Raw genomic sequence first — 10,000 nt, forward strand, 5'->3', positions numbered from 1 at the left:
CCCTGGTGCGGGCGCTTGCCTCGACCACCATCGGCACACGCTGGGCCCTGGTGCGGCAGGTTGCCTCGAGCACCATCGGCACACGCTGGGCCCTGGTGCGGTCGGTTGCCTCGAGCACCATCGGCACACGCTGGGCCCTGGTGCGGGCGCTTGCCTCGACCACCATCGGCACACGCTGGGCCCTGGTGCGATCGGTTGCCTCGAGCACCATCGGCACACGCTGGGCCCTGGTGCGGGCGCTTGCCTCGACCACCATCGGCACACGCTGGGCCCTGGTGCGGGCGCTTGCCTCGACCACCATCGGCACACGCTGGGCCCTGGTGCGGCAGGTTGCCTCGAGCACCATCGGCACACGCTGGGCCCTGGTGCGGTCGGTTGCCTCGAGCACCATCGGCACACGCTGGGCCCTGGTGCGGGCGCTTGCCTCGACCACCATCGGCACACGCTGGGCCCTGGTGCGGCAGGTTCCCTCGACGACCATCGGCACACGCTGGGCCCTGGTGCGGCAGGTTGCCTCGAGCACCATCGGCACACGCTGGGCCCTGGTGCGGTCGGTTGCCTCGATCACCATCGGGCACACGCTGGGCCCTGGTGCGGGCGGTTGCCTCGACCACCATCGGCACACGCTGGGCCCTGGTGCGGCAGCTTGCCTCGAGCACCATCGGCACACGCTCGGCCCTGGTGCGGTCGGTTGCCTCGAGCACCATCGGCACACGCTGGGCCCTGGTGCGGCAGGTTGCCTCGACCACCATCGGCAGCCTCGACCACCATCGGCACACGCTGGGCCCTGGTGCGGGCGCTTGCCTCGACCACCATCGGCACACGCTCCGCCCTGGTGCGGCAGGTTGCCTCGACCACCATCGGCACACGCTGGGCCCTGGTGCGGGCGCTTGCCTCGACCACCATCGGCACACGCTGGGCCCTGGTGCGGGCGCTTGCCTCGACCACCATCGGCACACGCTGGGCCCTGGTGCGGGCGCTTGCCTCGACCACCATCGGCACACGCTGGGCCCTGGTGCGGCAGGTTGCCTCGAGCACCATCGGCACACGCTGGGCCCTGGTGCGGCAGGTTGCCTCGACCACCATCGGCACACGCTGGGCCCTGGTGCGGGTGCTTGCCTCGAGCACCATCGGCACACGCTCGGCCCTGGTGCGGTCGGTTGCCTCGAGCACCATCGGCACACGCTGGGCCCTGGTGCGGCAGGTTGCCTCGACCACCATCGGCACACGCTGGGCCCTGGTGCGGGCGCTTGCCTCGACCACCATCGGCACACGCTCGGCCCTGGTGCGGTCGGTTGCCTCGAGCACCATCGGCACACGCTGGGCCCTGGTGCGGCAGGTTGCCTCGAGCACCATCGGCACACGCTGGGCCCTGGTGCGGGCGGTTGCCTCGACCACCATCGGCACACGCTGGGCCCTGGTGCGGGCGCTTGCCTCGAGCACCATCGGCACACGCTGGGCCCTGGTGCGGGCGCTTGCCTCGACCACCATCGGCAGACGCTGGGCCCTGGTGCGGCAGGTTGCCTCGAGCACCATCGGCAGACGCTGGGCCCTGGTGCGGCAGGTTGCCTCGAGCACCATCGGCACACGCTGGGCCCTGGTGCGGTCGGTTGCCTCGAGCACCATCGGCACACGCTGGGCGCTGGTGCGGGAACTTGCCTCGACCACCATCGGCACACGCTGGGCCCTGGTGCGGCAGGTTGCCTCGATCACCATCGGCACACGCTGGGCCCTGGTGCGACAGGTTGCCTCGAGCACCATCGGCACACTATCGGCCCTGGTGCGGGCGGTTGCCTCGACCACCATCGGCACACGCTGGGCCCTGGTGCGGGCGCTTGCCTCGAGCACCATCGGCACACGCTGGGCCCTGGTGCGGGCGGTTGCCTCGAGCACCATCGGCACACGCTGGGCCCTGGTGGGTTTAGGCACATCTTCAAATTTCTGCCGTGCCAATGCCATTTTTATGGCTTGTAAATTCATACAATGGTCCCCTAAGCCTTCACGTGAAGTTTCGTTGGAAGATGACTCGTTTTTTATTTTTCACGATTTTCGAAACTTTTTGCGGTTCGGGATTTTTTAAAATTTTTTTATAAGGATTTTTGGCCCCAAATTTTGTAGGCATGATCCTTCTATTTTTGTTGGCATGCTCAAAAAAATTCAGCTAAAAACTCGAAGTAGAGAAGATTTTGTGACCGTTTGAAAAAAGTGTCCCCATTTCAGACACTTTAACGGCTACTGGTAGCAAACCTGTAAAATCTCAAATGCTCTTTAAGGGGGTGTGAATTCTCAGAGGTTTGATGAGGGATAGGGGGCCAACACAAGGCCAAGTACCAGCACCCATCTCACATCATGTGCGCACACCCCCCCGGCCCCCCTCCCAATCGCCGGAACCCCAATGCCGCCGGTCAGGTTCTCCGGCGGTACTCCGGCGATGCTCCGGCGATGCTCCGGCGATGCTGTCCCGAGTGAAAAAAATGCGGCACCAGCACATGCTGGAGCCAAGCATGGGCACCGTGGCTCAAAATCGAACTTCGGCCAAGGCCTCGACCATCAATGGCACATGATGACGCATGGTGATGGCACATGCATCGACCATCATCGGCATAGGCTGCCCTTCGGTACGGGCACTTGCCTCGACCGCCATCGGCACAAGCTGGGCCCTGGTGTGGGTTGTTGCCTCGATCACAATCGGCACATGCTGAGCCTTGGTGCGGGCGGTTGCCTCGAGCACCATCGGCAGACCCTGGGCCCTGGTGCGGCCGGTTGCCCCGATAACCATCGGCACACGCTGGGCCCTGGGGCGGGCGCTTGTGTCACGCCCTGGGCGGGCGCGCCAGGCACATCAGCCAGACCAGCAGGCGAGCCAGCAGCTAAGGCCCGCAGACCAGGCGTGCTGGCGGGTATCAGTGCGCAAAGCCTATCAAACGAGCTCCAAACGCCCGCCCATCTTGCAGGCCAACTCATGAGACCAAGGCCTGGCATTTGGGCTGCCCGCACCACATCCAGAAGGGCCCGAGGTGCTGGATATGCAAGGGAAGTTTCTGGAACCAGGCAGGATCAGCATCAGCATCCTGGCAGATTTGGTTGACCCTGAAAATCAGGAACCAGCATCTTGATTAAATGTAATCCCATGATTGTAGCCTTTATTTTAGGGATTTGCCATTAAGTTGTAGCTGGAGCCTCAACTATAAATAGAGGGCTGCTCCACCCTCATTTGTACACCATCAAACACTTCTGTTTCAGTGAATACAAGAGCATTTCCAGAATTCTGTTTTTCTGTCCTGTTTCTCTTTAACTTGCGTAATCAGCCCTTCCCTTTGTTCTAGTGCCCGCACGCTTGTGTTTTAGGCTGACTTAGGCATCAAGGACGAGATTCCAAGCCTAAGGCCGCACGGTTTCTGAGTCTAAGGTCGGAGCCCGTGACAGTTGGTATCAGAGCGAGTTCGATTCTGCGTGTTTGTGTTGTGCAGGTTAGATCGTGATTGAGGAGATGGCATCCTAAAGCGACGTTGCTAGCCAACAACCAGAGGCCCAGGAGCATGGGCGAGGAAGAGGCAAGAAAGCTTGTTCTAGAGATATCTGGTCTACCATGGACGGTAGGCTGGCCAAGGTGGAGGTGACCATAGGCGACATGGGGGAGAAGCTGGAGGAAGTAGAAACTCACATTGCATCGCTAGACTCCATGGGGGAGGAGATCCAAAGTGAGCTAGCAGCTGCTCTCAACAATGGCCTGGATGAGATCACCCGAAAGAATGAATCCTTGGAGGGGGAAGTTCTGACTTTGCGAGATGGCATGGAGGCCATGCGCCATGGCATGGAGGCCATGCGCCAGCGGATGGAGGAGCTTACCAGTGAGCTCGTTACTTGCAAGACTGCCATTGGGAATGGCATGTTTGCTGGAGTGTCCAGATCCAGATTGGATGTCCCCAAGCCTAAGGAGTTTAAGGGGACTAGGGCGGCCAAGGAAGTAGACAATTACCTTTGGGGTATGGAGCAGTATTTCCAGGCCATGGGCATGCAAGACGAGGCGATAAAGGTAAGCACCGCTGCTATGTATCTCACTGATGTAGCCTTATTGTGGTGGAGGCGCAGGTGTGATGATGTCAGGCGTGGGAACGCCAAGATTGGAACCTGGGCAGAGTTCCAAAAAGAGTTCAGAGAACAATTTTACCCGGAGTATGCCGATGATGAGGCACGGGCAAAGTTGCGCAGGTTGAGCCAGCAAGGGAACATAAGAGAGTATGTTCAAAAATTCTCTGAACTGATGCTACAGATCTCGGATCTAGGCGAGAAGGACGCATTCTTTGCTTTCATGGATGGGCTGAAGCCGTGGGTGAAGCATGAGCTACAAAGGAGGGGAGTTCATGACTTGGCTAAAGCCATGACCACTGCCGAGGCATTGATAGAGTTCAAGCCTCTGAACAAGTTCGAGTCTACCAAGCCCAAGGGTAAGGGCAGGGACGATAGGGACCGGAAGAAGCAGTCCAATGGGAAGGACCGTGACCGGGAGTCCAAGGATGGAGATCGAGACCGTTCAACCAAGGATGGCGAGAGGAAGCCATCAGCAGGCAAGTGGAAAGCAAAGGGGGACCGAGAGCCACTAGCATGTTACCTATGTGGAGGGAGCCACATAGCACGCAATTGCCCGCAGAAGGGCAAGCTGGCTGCTGTAGACAAGGAGTCTGACGAGGAGCCAGAGTCAGGGGCAGCAAAGCTTGGGTCGTTGGTGCTCAATGCTGTCCAGAGTAAGGGGAGCCGCAAGCCAAAGGGCTTGATGTTTGCGGATCTGATGGTTGCGGGTCAGAAGGTGAGCGCACTGGTGGACACAGGTGCCTCACATCTTTTTATTTCAGGTGATGGAGCCCGGAAGCTCAGACTAAAGGTGCAGAAAGGGACTGGTACCATTAAGACGGTGAACTCCAAGGAAGTTCCAGCCATTGGAGTAGCACGGGGAGTGGAGTTGCAGCTTGGAGATTGGAAAGGCAAGGAGACCATTGAGGTAATACCCCTTGACGACTATGAGTTTGTGATTGGGTTGGATTTCCTTGTTCGGATTAACGCCCTCCTTGTGCCTTTTGCCGATTGTGTTTGCATCTTGGATGCACGGTGCCAATGCCTAGTACCATTGAGGAGAGGGTCTGGAGTTGGGTCACGGGTGGTGTCAGCCATCCAATTTGCCAAGGCGGTAAGCAGACAAGAAGACACCTTCTTGGCAGCCCTGAAATATGATGAGCCAAGGGAGAAGGAGACCGAGTCACCCTTGGAGGTGCTAAAGGTGCTGAAGACCTTTAGTGATGTGATGCCCGCAAAGCTGCCTAGCAAGCTACCACCTAAGAGGGAGGTGGACCACAAGATCGAGCTGGTGTCCGAGGCCAAGCCACCAGCCAGAGCCCCTTACCGAATGTCTCCACCAGAGTTGGAGGAGTTGAGGAAGCAGCTCAAGGAGTTAGTTGATGCTGGCTTCATCAGGCCATCGAAAGCACCCTATGGTGCACCGGTTCTATTCCAGCGCAAGCATGATGGGTCGTTGCGGCTGTGCATAGACTACCGGGCTTTGAACAAGCTGACCATTAAGAACAAGTACCCCATCCCACTCATTGCGGACTTGTTCGATCAACTTGGGAGCGCAAGGTGGTTCACCAAGCTGGATTTGAGGTCAGGCTATTATCAAGTCAGGATCGCAGAGGGAGATGAGCAAAAGACAGCATGTGTCACTCGGTATGGTTCGTATGAGTTCTTGGTGATGCCTTTCGGACTCACGAATGCCCCAGCAACATTCTGCACCCTTATGAACAAGGTACTTCAGTCATTCCTTGATCGGTTTGTTGTGGTTTATTTGGATGACATTGTGATCTACAGCCAGACTTTGGGAGAGCATGTAGACCACTTGAGACAGGTGTTCGAGGTGTTGCGGGCGCACAAGCTGTTTGTCAAGAGGGAGAAGTGCTCATTCGCCCAGCAGGAGATCCCATTCCTGGGCCACATAGTGGGAGGTGGCAGGATACGCATGGATGAAGGCAAGATAGACGCCATCCTGGAGTGGCAACCACCAGCCAAGGTCACTGAGTTGAGATCGTTCCTTGGGCTGGTTAACTACTACAGGCGCTTCATTAAGGGTCACTCAGCAATAGCCACACCATTGACTGACTTGCTCAAGAAAGGGAGAGCATGGGAGTGGAGCGCAGGGTGCCAGGAAGCCTTTGACAGGTTGAAGCGGGCTGTGACCGAGGAGCCAGTCTTGGCCTTGCCAGACCATGCCAAACCGTATGAGGTGCATACGGATGCATCAGACTTTGCCATAGGGGGCGTGTTGATGCAAGAGGGACGTCCAGTCGCGTTTGAGAGCAGGAAGCTGAACGAGACTGAACGCAAGTACACGGTCCAAGAGAAGGAGATGACTGCAGTGGTGCACTGCTTGCGCACTTGGCGCCATTACCTGTTGGGGTCGAGGTTCGTGGTGAGAACGGACAATGTGGCGACCAGCTACTTCCAGACGCAGAAGAAGCTGTCCCCCAAGCAGGCGAGATGGCAAGATTTTCTTGCAGAATTTGATTTCCAGATGGAGTACAAGCCAGGACGGGCGAACCTAGTGGCAGACGCCCTGAGCAGGAAGGCTAACCTTGCTGCCATTAGCCAACCAGAGGGGTCACTGGTGCCGCGCATCAAGGAGGGACTTGCGCATGATCCTACAGCCAAGGCTCTGATGGAGTACGCCCAGCAAGGTAAGACTAGGCGGTTTTGGTTGCAGGATGGGTTGCTGTACACCAGGGGCAGTAGACTGTTTGTGCCGCAGCACGGGAAGCTCCGCAAGGAAGTTTTGCAAGAGTGTCATGATTCAAGGTGGGCTGGACACCCAGGAGTGAGCCGCACCTTGGCGCTGATCGAGGACCGGTACTACTGGCCGCACATGAGGGACGATGTGGAGGCCTATGTGAAGACTTGTCTTGTGTGCCAACAGGACAAGGTGGAGCTCAAGAAACCAGGGGGTCTCTTGGAGCCATTGCCAGTGCCAGAGCGACCATGGGAGAGTGTTTCTCTGGACTTTATAGTCGGTCTACCCAAGACAGAGGGGTTTGGAAGCATCATGGTAGTGGTGGACAGGTTTTCCAAATATGGGATCTTCATTCCAGCAACCAAGGAGTGCCCAGCCGAGGAGGCAGCTCGATTGTTCCTGAAGAACATGGTGAAGTACTGGGGAGTGCCGAGGACCATTGTTAGTGATCGGGACGGGCGTTTCACGGGCAGGTTCTGGACTGAGTTGTTCAAGCTGTTGGGGTCAGACTTGAACTTTTCCACCAGCATGCATCCGCAGACCGATGGGCAGACAGAACGTGTGAATGGACTACTGGAGGTCTACCTCAGGCACTATGTGAGTGCCACACAAAGGGACTGGCCAAAGCTACTGGATATTGCGCAGTTTTCCTACAACTTGCAAAGGAGCGAGGCAACGAACCAGAGCCCATTTGAGGTTGTGACAGGGCAACAACCACTAACACCCGGTTCGATTGCTGCAGGTTATACAGGACCGAATCCAGCAGCATACAAGTTTGCCAAGGCATGGCAGGAGCAAGCTGACTTGGCCAGAGTTTGTCTACACAAGGCGGCCAAGAGGTCGAAGAAGTGGGCAGACCAGAAGAGGCGGGATGTGCAGTTCCAGGTTGGAGACTTGGTGTTGGTGAAGCTGCATCCCATTGTGCGCCACAGGGGGCTGCACAAAGGCCTAGTCCGGAGGTATGAGGGACCTTTCCGAGTAGTCAAGAGAGTAGGCAAGGTTGCCTACAAGCTGGATATGCCACCCAAGCCGAGGGTACACCCGGTGTTCCATGTGAGCATGCTCAAGCCGTTCCATGAGGATGAGGGAGATCCAGGAAGGGCAGAGTCAAAGCGTGCACCGTTGGGAGCAAGGGCCTCATATGAGAAGGAGGTCCACAGCATTATGGCTGACCGGGAAGTGAGACGGAAGAACTATCAACCAAGACATGAGTACTTGGTGCGCTGGAAGGGACTTCCAGACAGTGAGGCGAGCTGGGAACCAGCAGAGGACTTATGGCAGTTCGGGGACCAGATCAGGCAGTACCATGCAGAAGACGCAACGAGGGCATTGCGCAATCAGGTGGGGGAGAATGTCACGCCCTGGGCGGGCGCGCCAGGCACATCAGCCAGACCAGCAGGCGAGCCAGCAGCTAAGGCCCGCAGACCAGGCGTGCTGGCGGGTATCAGTGCGCAAAGCCTATCAAACGAGCTCCAAACGCCCGCCCATCTTGCAGGCCAACTCATGAGACCAAGGCCTGGCATTTGGGCTGCCCGCACCACATCCAGAAGGGCCCGAGGTGCTGGATACGCAAGGGAAGCTTCTGGAACCAGGCAGGATCAGCATCAGCATCCTGGCAGATTTGGTTGACCCTGAAAATCAGGAACCAGCATCTTGATTAAATGTAATCCCATGATTGTAGCCTTTATTTTAGGGATTTGCCATTAAGTTGTAGCTGGAGCCTCAACTATAAATAGAGGGCTGCTCCACCCTCATTTGTACACCATCAAACACTTCTGTTTCAGTGAATACAAGAGCATTTCCAGAATTCTGTTTTTCTGTCCTGTTTCTCTTTAACTTGCGTAATCAGCCCTTCCCTTTGTTCTAGTGCCCGCACGCTTGTGTTTTAGGCTGACTTAGGCATCAAGGACGAGATTCCAAGCCTAAGGCCGCACGGTTTCTGAGTCTAAGGTCGGAGCCCGTGACACTTGCCCCCAGCACCATCGGCACACGCTGGGCCCTGGTGCGGGCGCTTGCCCCCAGCACCATCGGCACACGCTGGGCCCTGGTACGGGCGGTTGCCCCGAACACCATCGACACAAGCCGGCCCTTGGTGCGGGCTCCTGGCTCGACCACCATCGGCACACGCTGGGCCCTGGTGCGGGCGGTTGCCTCGAACACCATCGGCACACGCCGGCCCTTGGTGCGGCCGGTTGCCTCGACCACCATCGGCACACGCTCGGCCTTGGTGAGGGCGCTTGCCTCGACCACCATCGGCACACGCTGCGCCCTGGTGCGGGCGCTTGCCTCGACCACCATCGGCACACGCTCGGCCTTGGTGCGGGCGCTTGCCTCGACCACCATCGGCACACGCTGGGCCCTGGTGCGGGCGGTTGCCTCGACCACCATCGGCACACGCTCGGCCTTGGTGAGGGCGCTTGCCTCGACCACCATCGGCACACGCTGGGCCCTGGTGCGGGCGCTTGCCTCGACCACCATCGGCACACGCTGGGCCCTGGTGCGGGCGGTTGCCTCGACCACCATCGGCACACGCTGGGCCCTGGTGCGGGCGCTTGCCTCGACCACCATCGGCACACGCTGGGCCCTGGTGCTGGCGGTTGCCTCGACCACCATCGGCACACGCTGGGCCCTGGTGCGGGCGGTTGCCTCGAACACCATCGGCACAAGCCGGCCCTTGGTGCGGGCGGTTGCCTCGAGCACCATCGGCACACGCTGGGCCCTGGTGCGGGCGGTTGCCTCGAGCACCATCGGCACACGCTGGGCCCTGGTGCGGGCGGTTGCCTCGACCACCATCGGCACACGCTGGGCCCTGGTGCGGACGGTTGCCTCGAGCACCATGGGCACACGCTGGCCCTTGGTGCGGGCTCTTGCCTCGACCACCATCAGCAGAAGATTGCCCCTACGTCGAACACCATCGATACATGCCGGGCCTTGGTGTGGGCACATGCCTCGAGCTGGTGCGGGCGGTTGCCTCGACCACCATCGGCTCACGTTGGCCCTTGTTGCGGGCACATGCCTCGACCACCATCGGCACCTGCGCACCCTCGGTGTGGGATTTGCTTGTTTGGAAAAAGTGTCCCCGTTTCAGACATTTTAACGTCTACTGGTAGCATATCTGTAAAATCTCTAATGCTCTTTAGGGGGTGATGGTCCGGCACCCCCTCTCCCCCCCCCACGGGGGGAGTAGGTGTGCGCGATGGGCCTCCCATTGCGTGCACCCCGGCCAAC

The sequence above is a fragment of the Durio zibethinus genome, unplaced genomic scaffold (genome assembly GCF_047325235.1).
Source record: "Durio zibethinus cultivar Kanyao isolate XHJ-2024 unplaced genomic scaffold, ASM4732523v1 HiC_scaffold_388, whole genome shotgun sequence".
NCBI lineage: Eukaryota > Viridiplantae > Streptophyta > Magnoliopsida > Malvales > Malvaceae > Durio > Durio zibethinus.